Here is a 14,825-nt window from a genome sequence, read left to right as displayed (position 1 = left end):
ACTGTTTACATCCCCCCCTCTGCTAACCCGGCATCGGCGTGCAACGCCATTCACACCGCCATAGCACAACTCCAGACTCAACACCCGAGTGCACTCATATTAATCTTGGGTGACTTCAACTGTGTCAGTGTTTCAACAACACTGACTAATTTCACCCAGTATGTGAGTTGTCCTACTAGAGAGGAGAGGACACTGGACCTGCTGTATGCTAACATTAAGGACGCATACAGCCGAGGAGTTGAAGGCCGCTTGGACAGGGCCAATGAACTTAATCTGTTCTTTAACAGATTCAACACACCGGCTCCTGCTCATCCCCCCTCTTACTCAGCTGCTGTCGGCCCTCAACCTCCTCTGAGTCCACTGCTCCCCCCTCCTCCATCTTCCTGGGAGAGTCCTACTCCCCCCTCAACTGGCTCTCAGGCTAACGGCCCTCTTCACACTGATGACTCCCCCCCTCCCCCACCTGTAACCTCTGCTGTGTGCCTGACTACTGAACAGGTGAGAGGACAGCTGATGAAACTCCACTCAAACAAGGCTGCAGGCCCCGATAGAGTTAGTCCTGGGGTGCTAAAAGCCTGTGCCCCCCAGCTATGTGGAGTCCTTCAACATGTCTTCAACCTGAGCATGAGTTTTCAAAGGGTCCCTGTTCTGTGGAAGACATCTTGCCTCGTTCCTGTGCCGAAGATGCCGCGTCCCAGTGGCTCCAAGGACTACAGACAGGTGGCACTGACCTCCCACATAATGAAGACCCGGGAGAGACTGGTGCTGGAACAGCTGCCCATGGTCAGACCCCTCCCCCCTCCTGGACCCCCTTCAGTTCGCCTACCAGCCCCAGCTGGGAGTTGAGGATGCCATCATCTTCCTGCTGAACCGCATCCACACCCACCTGGACAAGCCGGTAAGCACGGTGAGGATCATGTTTTTTAACTTCTCCAGTGCTTTCAACACCATCCGGCCAGCCCTGCTGGGTGAGAAGCTGGCAGCGATGCAGGTGGATGCACCCCTTGTGTCCTGGATTGTTGACTACCTGACTGGCAGACCACAGCACGTGCGTCTGCAGCACTGTGTGCCCTGCCACCTTCAGAAGTTTTCTGATGACTCTGCTGTGGTGGGATGTATCAGCGGTGGTGATGTGACTGAGTACAGGGCTGTGGTGGGGAACTTTGTCTCATGGTGTGAGCAGAACCATCTGCAGCTCAGTGCGACAAAGTCTAAGGAGCTGGTTGTAGACCTATGAAGGACCAAGGCACCAGTGACTGCGGTTTCCATCCAGGGGGTCAGTGTGGACATTGTAGAGGATTACAAGTAGCAGGGAGTATACATGGACAATAAACTGGACTGGGCTAAGAACACTCAAGCTCTTTACAGGAATGGCCAGAGCTGCCTCTATTTTCTGAGGAGGCTGAGGTCCTTCAACATCTGCCGGACAATGCTGAAGATGTTTTATGAGTCTGTGGTGGCCAGTGCTATCCTGTATGCTGTTGCATGCTGGGGCAGCAGGCTGAGGGTAGCGGACACTAACAGACTCAACAAACTGATCCGTAAGGCCTGTGACATTGTGGGGGTGGAGCTGGACTCTCTGGCAGTGGTGTCAGAGAGGAGGATGCTGGCCAAACTACATGCCATCTTGGACAGTGTCTCCCACCCACTCCATGATGTGCTGGTCAAACAAAGGAGCACCTTCAGCAGAAGACTCATCCCCCCAAAATGCATAACAGAGTGCCACAGGAAGTCATTCCTGCCTGTGGCCATCAAACTCTTTAACTCCTCCCTCTAAGTGTTAGTCTATATGACTCTAAGTCATTAAACTGGACATTGATCATTAACATCACTACAATACTTGACATAATTGTGCAATATTCTGTGTTAATTCTGCTGTGCAATATACTCTTTTCAATTTAAAATTCCCTATTTATTGATATTTATTCATACTTCTATTACTGCTGTGCAATATCCACTGTCTCATTATAATCTTAATAAGCTACACTTAACTTGGCAGTTAGCAGTTGGCAGAGCACAGCCTGAGAAGATGGATTTGTGGGATGGTTCCTAAAAGTACGCAACACATTTGACTGAATGAGGCGTATGACTTGACAGCGCATCTGCAAAAACAGAGTGCCAAAATTCTACAAAAACAAGAGCACGAGAGATGTGTCGTTGGCCGACTTCGATTATGCACCAATGTGTCTGACTGGCCCAGGTGAGGGGGCTGCCGGCCCACTGCGGTTGGGTATTACATCTGTTAGCCTCTCTCTCCTAGCCAATTACTTTTGGTCCAGTTCATTCTAACTTTACCTGGGCCGCGCCCCTTTCCCATCTCTGTTAAGTGGTGACCTTTGGATAAATAGTTGAGTGGAGCAAGAAGGAGAAATAAAAAGAGAAAAATAAAGGTGGTGCTGAGAAGCTGAGAGAGAAGAGGTTGAAGTCCCTTGAGTGTGATGCAGCCAAATGTTTTAAAATAACAAATAATTCATTTGGTGCCATTACCAGTCAATTATCTCAGCCTAGTGAGCCCGAAGGCAATGGCAGCAGAGAGGAGATAGGGCAGAGGGAGCAGAGAGAGCAGCCCAGTGAGCCCAGTTCAACTGTTAGTCAAGTTTGTGCAGCTGTTTGGGTTTGGCTAGAGGGAAAATTTAACTGCTGTATTGTCCAATTGGAATTAATATTATACTAGTGGTATATAGTATGCTATTATATGAATATACTAACATTAAATAATTAATATATTAATACTATACTAACATTATACTATCATATTAACATTTTATTAAAGTTGTTATAAATATTGTAGCCTTTCATCATCAACAAAGACCAGTGAACATCATCTAGATGAAATTGAGGCACGTTAAAAGATCGCCACATTCTTCCTGGCCAAGCAAGAGCTGGCATTTTGTGACAGTGATGAAACCACTAGGTCTTGCAATTGTGGTAACTACGTACATGTGAGGGTAGAGACAGGTAAGTAGTCATAAATCATCAGTTTTGCACTCTGTGATTCCTTGGGAGATAAAGAAAGCTTTTTTTTAGGATTCAGTGAGCAGTGACCATCGACACAGTTGCAAAGTGACTTACATTGCATATGCAATGGGAGAAATTTGGGGTTCAGTTGCTCAACTGTCACTTGCTCGACACGTGGACAGAAGGAGCTCCAGGATCTAACTTCCAAACTTGTGATTACTGGCCGACAAAAGGAAGAACAAAATGAAGTGCTGCTTGGCTCTGAGGTGCCATGTGGTGAAGCAGGTAGGCAAATAAACAAGAGCAAATGCCTTGTAAAAATGTACCTCTATTTTGTCAAAATATTAGGAAGTGCAGTACAAAGGAAAAAGTGGGCAAGGCACACTGTCTGAAGTGTAAATATAAGAAGCCTTTATTAAATGGCTTGGAGCAAGACAAAGAAATATGACCAGCATGTATCAACACTTATCTTCAATAAGGTCATAACTGCAGCTAAGACTTCTTGCACCTGTGTAACATCTGGTTTATAAATAGTACACTTCCACTTTGGTCATGTACCAGACTGTGTGGACAGGCACAGATGGCAAAGACATATGATGGGATGTCAATAATAGCCTCTGAACTGAATGGTGTGAAAGCCAAGATAAGAGTGTTAGCTCACAGGACATTCATATGCACAAAAATACATGTCATCTTTTCAACACTATATGTACTAAAAACTGAAGACTGCGGATTCAACCATCATTTTCTGGCATTCTTTTTTGTTCTCAACAAATCCCATTAAAACAATGTCCTAATCCGTCGCTCAATACTACCCTAACCTCTCTGTGGCTCTCAGCCCCAAGCCTATCTGTTCCTACTGTAGATGTAAATCTTCAAAAACAGTTCACAAATGTATATAGTTTAATTTAAAAAAAAAACACAAAAGCGCAGATATTTCCTAAAACAGATGGGCACAGTAGTTTTTAGCAAATATTGGTGAAAAAGTAGTAAATAGTGTATTTGTAGTGGATTATTTTCAACAGCAGATTAATACACATTTGGTGCTCTTATACGCTAGGGGTGTAACGGTACACAAAATGTATATATGTACCTCGATTTTAGGGTTACGGTAACAAACAAAAAAACATTTGTCATTTATTTTGAATAATGTAAACATTCAACAGTGGCTCATTGGCCATAATTCTTACTGTAACAGTCAAGGCACTGGCATATAACACAAATGTCAGTAATGCTCTATCATAAGACTCTGACCTGTTGATAATTTCCTGAACAGCTGCAGCTTGTGCTCATTTATACAGGAAGGTACAATGGACTGACTAAAATGTACACGTGAAGACACATTGGGCTCAAGCACTTTGACCTTATGTTTAAATCCTGCATTCTCATGCATATCTGCAGCAATAAACACTCCCATATCAGTTATTGCTTTTGCACGTTGTGAATCTGCAGTGAAAGGCTTCCTGAACGATGTGGGGAGAAACTTGCCTTCCAGTTTGTTTTTGTCTTGTTCTGCTAATCAACACATTCGGATGATGCTGTTATAAATCTCATGTTTGAAGTGTTTCCACAGTCAGACCAGTTGAACAATGTCCGCATACAGTTTGACACTAATCGTTGCCCATTTTTGCTGTAACAAACCACGAAACGAACACATGAGCTTGACTAACCTGGCTAAGCAGGCTAAGCCAACTAGCATGCTACAGCTGATAGACAGCAACTGGTGCACCGCCAAAACTTTCCAGGTAAAACTCGCACTCCAGAACTTTTGTTCCGCACGTGGAATAGAAAACATAAATACTACATTATTTTGACAAGTTGGGGGTCGCGACAAGGAAGAACCGCAACTCGAGATCGTGGACATTTATATCGCAGATTCGGTCTCACTGTCAGAACCGTTACACCCTTTGTATATGTAGGATTGAGTCAAAATAAACTACAGTGTGTGTGTTCATGGTAATGAAGGAACATGTAACACGGTGCAACGGTGTGGTTCACTGGTGTGTTTTTAATAGTTTTTGGACAACACTGGCCGCTCTATGGCACAGAGGAATATATATCAGGCTTTGGATACACACAATACTTGTTAAAAGGATACATTAATTGTTGGTTTTGATTTTTGCATGAGATTTGTTGACAATGAGAAAAATAAAGAATATCACCCGCCTTATCTTTTAAGCTTAAAGAGTTTCCCCTCAGGGATCAATAAAGTATTTCTGATTCTGATTCTTAACTTTTTCCAAAATAATTAGCCAAACTTTAACTGAAACTAACCTCAAATACAAAATACGGAAATATTAACCAAGAATTTCAGAATGACACTTCACTTTTAAAGGATGTTTCAAAATTTTTCAAGTTTGTCAAAAAGCAATAGTCAGGTGCCCATATGAATATTGAGGTTTTTCTTGATGTAATCATTCCTCCTGTTCATACTGACCATTAAAAGATCCCTTCCTAATGCACCTTGAGTGTAAGTGGCAAAATAATGTATTCAAAAGTTTATCTGAAGCTACTATGAGTTAGCCACATCAAGTGTGTATCTTCCAAGTTACAGTCTTTTTAGCATGAAATTCCCTCTTTGTATTACTCTCCCTCCACTCCTCAACATGTCTGGTCAAACCCAACTTCTGGAAGAGACACCCGGAAACAAGATGGATCAGCTCTTTAAAGCTTATGAAGCATAAAAATATACTCTTGTTTTATCCATATGATGTTTCAGGCCATGAGGGAAAAGTCTGACGACCTGGGGCCTGTTTCACAAAAGCATTTTGCATTTTCTGCTTACTGATTGCAAATGCTGGCAGGATCATATTTCACAAATGATTGTCACCTTTAAATTGTTGATAAAAAGTCCTACAGGGCTCTTCCTTGCGTGAGTCGCAAGTACTGTACAGCATTTGTTTAGTGTAACGTGGCAAAATTAAGGTGAGAGGAAATAATCTCATGTTGCAAATCACAGCATTTATTTAGCAAATTAGGTGTAACAGGCCCCAGGATGGTAAAACACTAGTAGTAGGTGGTATCAGACGTAGGGCCTTCAATAGGTATTCATGTGTACTTCTTTAAGGCCCTAATGCCATTTTTTTTAGTATGTTTTTTTTTTCTTTTCCAGGTTCTTCATATTAAATTGATGGCCTTTGGCCTCAGATGTGACCACATCATTTGTTTTCTTGGACAGCCTTTGTCCTGTCTACATCAATGGAGCTGAGGTGGAGCAGGTAAACAATTTTAGGTTCCTGGGAATCAGCATCACAGAGAACCTGTCATGGACATCACACATCTCCACCTTGATAGAGAACTCAGAAACGGTTGTATTTTTTAAGGAAACTTAAGTAGACAAAATGGCGTGCCAAGTTCTTGTTAACTTTTACAGAGGACCAATAGAAAGCATCCTGACTGGAAACATTACAACCTGGCATGGGATGTGCACGGCCTAGGACATGAGGGCTCTGCAGCGGGTGATAAAAACTGCCCTGAACATCATCGGTACCAATTTACTGTGCATCAGTGATATCGGTGAGTCGTGGTGTCTGCGCAGAGCCCAAAGGATACTAAATGACAGTACCCACCCCAGCCACAGCCTGTTCTCCCTGCTGCTGTCTGGCAAGTGATACAGAAGTATCAACTGCCGTACCACCAGACTACAGAGCAGCTTCTTTCCTCAGGCTGTGAGACTCCACCTCATCCTCCGCACTCCACCATCAATAAATTACATGGAACTTTTTGTTGTGCTGGTCTTGGACATTACCAATTCAAGTCAATTCCATTCAGTTCAACTGGGCTTTATTGGCATGTCAAACAGATGTTAACATTGCCAAAGCATGTGTTAAATAAAAACATACATAAACAGAATCATTGTAATATTAAAATATATACAGATAAGTAAGGGGATAATAATAATAATAATAATAATAATAATAATAATAAATTGTAGACATGCAGTTGACATACAAATGCAAAAAGTTAAAACTAAACACTGCCAACATTTCTGGCATTTTTTTGAGTGTGTGTGTACATATAAATGTAAATATATATAGGAGTTTTCATGAACATCAGTGTTCTGAAGAGTCCCCTTTTCAAGGAAGAAATGGTTTACATTACATGTCTAAACACAGATGGATGGACCTTTTTGTTCTTTTGTTTCTTTCTTTCTTAGGTAGAAACTCGATCAGGTAGAAACTTGATGTGTGTGACAGCAATTGCCTATATGTCTGTCTGTATAGAAGATACACACAGAAACACAGTGTTAGGTTCAAGTGGTTAGGTGACTTGAAAGAACGTTCCACACACAGGAAAATGGACACACATACAGCTATGAAAATACGTTTGAAACCACTCAGGAATGTCCCAGTGTCAGGGCAGTTTCCCATGTACCCATGTACATAAACACACATACACACACCATGCACAAATTCCCATTCACAGATCTGTTTACTAATGACTACGCCTTAAGTGCTAGATGAACTTGACTGGACTTGCCTTAAGGGGGGCTTAAATGTGTTTTCTTAGCTGAATGTGTGTAAATTGATCTTTTTCAGACACTGAGGTCACTGTGGCTTTCTTTCTTTGTTTTTTATACCACATGTAATGTGTGCAATCCTTCCTATCCTGTCCATTTTGTTCCTGATGCACTTTGGGAGTGTATTGCCATGTAGGTTTCTGCAGATAGGGACAATTGCAATTTCTGTGCATTCACATTTTGGGCAAAATAATCACCACATCACTAAAAGTCCATTCATTTCCTATAAGCGTAATGAGGAGAGAGACTCATCCAATACCCTGTTGGTCAACAAGTTTGTCTCTTGAAGTGTCTTTTGATGTTCTTGGTTCTGAAAATTGCCTTAGCAATATTGATTATGTGTAAGGTACTGTGAGGCATACCACATATACAGCTATTTATATTGTATGCTCTCCATTGATTTCAGCTCAGGTGTATGTATCAGGTATTCGTGGATATGAAAGGTATCTGTTTGCTGTGGTTAAGGCTGGTGCCATGTATTTTATAGGTAATTAATACCAACAAATTCCAAAGAAGGGTTGTTACTGTCACATTTGCAAAATGAAAAGAAAAATAATTAACAGTTAATCAAATTCAGGGAGTGCCCACATGCGACACTGAGGGTCAGTCACACTCATACCTGACTGGGAAGTGAAACTAGAAAGTTTGGGTTTGCAAGACATAAGGTGTGACTGCTTTGTAAGCATTTACCCAAAAACTAGACATAACACACCTAGAACACCTAGACTTAGAATTTGGAAAATGTGCCAGCTGGTTAAGTGTGATACCTACTGCTTTACTTACCTATGGATGTAAATGCATGAATTTGCATTGCATTTTATGGGGACATATAATGGCCAAAAAACATTTTTTACAGAAAGTCTAAGCTAGCAGGAGTGGATATTTAACGGAAACATCTAGTCAAGAGAGTAACATTTTGGAAAATGTTGCCATTTTATCATGGGGGTTAGGGTTGCAGGAGATGAATCAATCCTGTCACCAAACCAGACTATAGATATTGAACGATTCTGCAAACTCTGGATTAGTTTTAATTATTTTGTTTTGTTTGTTATTGTCACTTTCTACAATATCTGTGCATGGCAACTATGGTATGGTTAAGGTTAACAAAAGAGTGTGGTTCTGTTTAATAAAGCTGTGAATGTAAAATGTAGGTCCGTGACTGGACACAGACTCCAGACTCCTGCATGAAAGTCAGATGTGCTACCTGTCCACCACCCAGTCCTCCACACCCTTACTTTTTGCCTCATACACAAAGGTGGTTGTGTCTAGATGGTAACCCTGGATTTGCGGAAACTTTCATGAGATTTAGGTTTAGGCAATATAACTACTTGATTAGGTTTAGGCAACACAACGACTTTGTTAGGTTTAGGCAACAAAACTACTTGGTTAGGATTAGGAATGCACACAATGAAGAAACAACGTGTACAAATCTTGCAAGATTTTCTCAAATCCAGGGTTACCATTTAGACACGACCCACAAAGGGTATACTACTTCCTGCATTGGCACTAAATGTTGGCATCGGACGTAAATCATCATCAATACAGGGCTGAGGGGGATTCACGTTGTGTTACTCCAGTGGGAAAATTACAGAAATTCTGATGGGGATTGTAAAATATTGTTTCCAGATTTTTCTATACATGTTAGAACGTTAATATTCTAGACTGTAAATTGTGTCTTAAATAGCTCAATGTCTTGAATGGTGGGAGAGGAGTGGGGAGTGTCTGCTGAGTCTGTCTCATTATTTATGTAATTGATTAGTGGCAGAGATACAAAGTCCTATTGATCAGTGAATGGTGTCAGTTTTCAGTGGTTGAGATTAGTGTGTAATGTGTTGGAGAGGTAATCAATTATTTGTAAAAGAAGAGGTTCACATAGGTGGAACTGGAATATCAATTGCACCTCTCGATGAGTTCATTTTCAACAGCACTTGAACCTGAACCTTTACTGTCTTAGCCTTCCTTATTTAAAATGGGTTAGTGTAAAACTTGACATGTTTAAGAAAACTTGAACACTAACACTAACGACCCCTTTGGACCCCTTTAAGTGTTTTTGCTATTCTTAGAGCCTTTCTATGAGGGGGCAAAAAATGTTATGTCTTACCAAATTCAATAGTTCCTCAAGTTCATCTTCTGGCAAGGATGCATGTGCTCAGAAAATGTCAAGGGATCACCACAATCAGGAGGATTTATCCTCCGAAGACTATGAACACACAGAGAAAATGCCATGAAACACCAAAATTAGACTTGACCGACTTTACCTGAGGGATGTCCAAAATGGAAAGGCTTCATCCTCTGGGCAGAATTAATGTGATCAATACATTTAATGGCAATCTCTCCATTTGATTTAGATTTTTTTGTGTAGAAATTTGGCCTGAAGGGGATGCTAAAGGTAAGGTCAGAGGGTCAAGATCATTTGAAATCATTCATGAATATTCATACTAAATTTGATATGCTTGCACATCTGCTTGCTCAAATGCTCTTTTGCATCTTGCTGTGGCCTGAGGTCTTGCTTCTAACAGGGACAAAAAGGGCTAGACAAACAAAAAAAGAAAGAAAATAGCGAATTTGAAATTCAACAAAAGAAATAAATCACAGCCAGTTAAATTATTAGAGCCATGAAACAGCCAAGGAAACACAGCAAAGGAGTCTTGTTTCTATGTTGACAGTGGCTTTGGGAGGAAGGCTGGAAGGGCAAAAAAAAAAAATCAAACAATATGAAAAAAAGAAGCATCGGTAAACACCATTTACATGAAATATGACCAATATCCAGCAGTCAGTTTTTGCCTTTCGGGGCACAGTGTGTGTGTGTCTGGGGAGAAAACTATCCAAGCTGGGGGATCAACACTAAGTCCTGCTGACTGGGCACTTTTACATGGAAAATAAAAGGGAATGGGAGGCTGTAAAATAGAGCCATTTACACAGACACACACACACGCCCATATGCACATATGTCGACGTACACACAGATTATTGTTCTCCAAGGCAGTTCATCTCCTCTATCACCAGCTTCATGTTATCAGGTGCACTGGTTTCTGTCATCATTATGGCAGCTGTACTGTTTCTTCACATGCTGCACTACTACATCAATATCTATAAAACTCTGTGTTAAAACAGAAAAAGTGGCTCCAACTCTGCCCAAACAGAAGCAAGAAAATCACTCTTTAAGTCATTGACATGGCAACTTCAATAGCATTCTGTAATAATGTCAGTGTACACACTGTTAGCTGCTCTGGCTACGCTAAAACAAGAGCAAGACATTGCAGCAGCAGTAGCAGAGGCTGAAGCTCTTGAATCCAGCAAATTGTCCCCTGTGACTGTGTTATTTCGATAAACTATATCATAAGATTATTATTACTCATGCAGTAATATAAAAGTAGGATTTTGCTGTTATAGTTTGTTGAGATGGAACTAATTATTTGTATAAAATGGACAGTCTTAGATGCAATCCCACTAGGCTGCTTAAAGAAGTTTTACCCTTAGCACTTCTTTACTGGATATAATCAATCTGTCTTTACTAAAAGGTTATGTACCATCTGCTCTATAGGAAAAGTGCAATGAGATAACTTCTGTTATGAATTGGCGCTATATAAATAAAACTGAATTGAATTGAAGCAAGAGCGTTCATACAGAGAGATTTCTACGTGGACAACTGAAGCCATCAGCCTACTCAAAGCAGCACAAGGTGTGCTTGCTATGTCACCTCTGCACCTGCGACCCATGGAAAAAGACATTCCTGAGGAAACATGTTACAAGCTTGTCAACACACTATCAGATGTGGAAGAATTCTTTGCCCCACCTCTCACACAAGACTCATCGATTCAAAAGGTTCTCGACAGAAGGTTCTCTTATCAGAGCCACAGCCACTCTGATACACACTGCAGAGACCTACAAGCAGAAAATGGAATATAAAGCTTGGCATTAATGTCCTCAAACAGTTGACAACCTGTCAAAAGCGAAGCATGTCATCATTGGATGTGTCTAAAGCGAAGTATACCAGACCGAAAAATAAAGCAAGGGTTGGACATTCCGAAAAGCAGTTCCCTAAGGAAGCTAGATCCTGTCCTTGATTATGAATGACTCCTGTTGGCTTCACCCCTCCACTCTCTCTGAAGCAGAGAAGCATCCTCTCATCGATCCTTGTCACAGTTTTACCACCACTCTACTCATAAACTACTACGACAAGAGAGTGAAGCACCAAGGGAGAGTTTTGACAGAGGCAGCTATCCACTCAGGTGGCATCTGGATTGTCGGGGCCGAAAGATGCATTGCAAGACATCTGCACAAATATGTAAAAAAAGGACAGAGGCAAGACAACCAAACAGAAGATAGCTAATCTCCCTTTGGATCGCCTCAGAACAGAGCCCCCCTTTGCCAATATTGGCATCAATGTATTTGGCCTCTGGACCATCTTTACCTGGCACATCTGTGGAGGCGCTGTCAACATGGGCAGTGATTTTCACCTGCCTCAATGTGTGTGCCTTACACAACAAGCTCATTGAGGCCATGGACAGATCAAGGTTAAGAAATTCTCTACACCGCTTCTTTGCTATCCATTCTCGCAAAGCTGATTCACTCTGACTGTGGCGCTAATTTCAGGGAATTAGCCAAAAATACTCCTGCAAGACGACAAGTAGCCCAATGTTTCCAAGTTCCTTAGCGAGGAAGGATGTACATGGATCTTTAATCCACCTCACTCCTCTCATATTAGAGAAGTGTGGGAGAGGATGATTGGAGTTTCCAGAAGGATTCTGGATTCCATCCTGTCAAAGATTCAACCTTCCCATCTTACCCACAAGGTTCTGTCTACCCTCATGGCAGAGGTATCTGCCGTAATCAATGCCAGCCATCTCAACTTGGCTAAAACCTTCTGGTAGAGGTAGAAGAGAGAATATTTCTCTACTCTCCAGAGTCATTCCAAGTGGCAGAAGAGCCATCCCAACATCAAGGAAGGGGACTTAGGTAGTCACCGAGATTCTCAGTTAAAGAAAAAACAGTGGCCTATGGCTTTGGTCACTAAAGTATTCCCAGACAGTGATAGTAAGGTCAGGAAGCTTGATCTTAAGGTCACCAAAGGAGGGACACTCATGTCGGTTATTAAATACATTATTCCAGGACTAGTTTAAGGTTCCTCCTCTAACCAGGACTTTATCCCACAGAAAGTGGGACAGGTAAAGTATAGGGATTTTATTGATATTCTCTCTACAGATAAGTATGGTAGGTAAATAAATTATGTGTTGGGTTCATCTACTATAGGAATTGTCCCAGCAAATAAGTGTAGCAGGTCAGTATAAAGGCACTATTAGGTTTTGTTTTATATCAGAAATGTTGACTCTGATGCACCTAAATGTCTTTTTTGAGGGAAAAAGGAAGTAAAATAGATGGATGAATAAAATTAGTGTTTATGTGGTAATTAAGACCCCATCAATTCAAATGTAGACTATATATTGACCATTAAGGCTTACTATTACTAAATCTAAGACATTTTAAGACTTTTTAAAGAACTGCAAGAAGATTATTCAGCGACATGTTTTCATGTTTTCACAATTGAGAATGACTTCCGGATGGGAGCCGAAACGTCTTGATTCTGAAAACAGTGTCCAGATGACTACGACTGAAACCTTTTCTACGATAGAACACTCCTGGACGAATGAGGGACTACACCGTCTTGTTTCACAAAGTGTTGTAAACTTAGACATTTTCGTGAAGGATAGCAGTACAAGTCCCAGTCAAGTTATTCATAAAACTTGTTACATCCAGTAACTACTATGTCTCACATGCAAACCAACCATCCTCTCTACTAACCCGGCACCATTACCCCACATGAATCACACATACTCCAATTTGGCCCTAACATAGCCCCACACACTGAGAGGAAACGGAAAGCTCCTGATTCACATACTTTCTTGCACAAGAGTGAATGCTGCCAACCTCTACTATTCAGAACTCCAAAACCCTTCAACCTATACTAGCTATTAATGGTAATTTTGGTTGTAGTTATTAATTTAATTATTAAACAGAATTCGAAATTGATAGTATAGTATATTTGATGAGACTGAATTAATTAATCATTTTCCCCTCTTTAAGGGTGGTGCCCCAAGGTGAATTTAATAAAAGTTAAATTCTATCATTTAATATATATATTGATTATTTCTTATAGCCTGAAGTGAGTGTAGTCACTCTATCTTTTTGTACCAATTAATGTGTTAATGCTATATAATTTTGGTGGCTCTTTGAGACTTGAGCCTAATTATCGATACATATTTTGGTATCATTTAAGCCATTTTTTTAATATCTCAATTTAATGCCAAATAGGAAATTAGGATATTGTAAATATTTGTATGACTGTATATTGTAACTTCAGATAATGTCAATAATAAAAGACCATGCTGAGACTGATTGTGGTTTGTGTAAATGGTTTGTCCTGCTCTGTCCTGGGGTTTATGTACATCTTTGGAGTGTACAAACTTTCTCACTGAGTGACAAGGGGAAGCTTACAAGCTTTTATTTCCCAAAGCCAACTTTATTTGATCTCTGCGTCCATGTTCACCTTTTGGTAAGTCCTGCAGATTGATGGTGTATTGATTTATATAGTTGTTTGCCATAGGGCCCTAGTGGTGTGTGGGCTTTGGTGCACATGAATGATGTTGTTTATGATCTGGTTTGTTTATAAAGAAACAGAGTAGTTGTGTATATGTGTGAAAACATTTTTTAGCATTTAGGTTAAAACAAAGCTCAATTCAATTGACAGCGACTGTACTTAAGATGTCTAGGGTAGATATAACCACTGTTTCAATGGCATTTTAATGTTTATATTTCAGCATTTAGCAGGTTTAATGAAATACCTGCCACATATCGGCAATCGTATAAATATAGACTACAGTATAATGAGCCAATGCTATGCATGGAATAAAATGGCCAAATGAGAAACAATTTGTAAAGCTGAGCAATGGTTTGCATCAACACTGACTCAACTTTTAGATAGCTAAGCCTTCTAAGACAAATACACTCTTGCATATTGTCTGTGAACTAAAGCCCTGCATAAGAAGAAGTTCAACATTGCATGTACAAAAAGTTAACAATACATTCATTAACATAAGTTGGTTCAGTGCTGAAACCCTTTAGAAAAATAGTATTTCGGTCACAGATCTGGGTGTGGTATGCTAGTAGCGGATAATGTAGCCTTGAGCTGCTAGCCTCAAGCAGAGATGAGGAGCAGGCTGCAGAGCTAGGTGTGGTAAGCCCACCTCTTTCTAACTACACTTACACATTTTTTTTCATTTTCAAACATGTAGTCTTCACCCCCAATGGCAAGGCACACACAAGGCGATATACAACTTTTTTCACATGT

This window comes from Siniperca chuatsi, linkage group LG3 (assembly GCF_020085105.1).
Source record: "Siniperca chuatsi isolate FFG_IHB_CAS linkage group LG3, ASM2008510v1, whole genome shotgun sequence".
Taxonomy (NCBI): Eukaryota; Metazoa; Chordata; class Actinopteri; order Centrarchiformes; family Sinipercidae; genus Siniperca; species Siniperca chuatsi.
Note: the sequence above shows the minus strand (reverse complement) of the source record.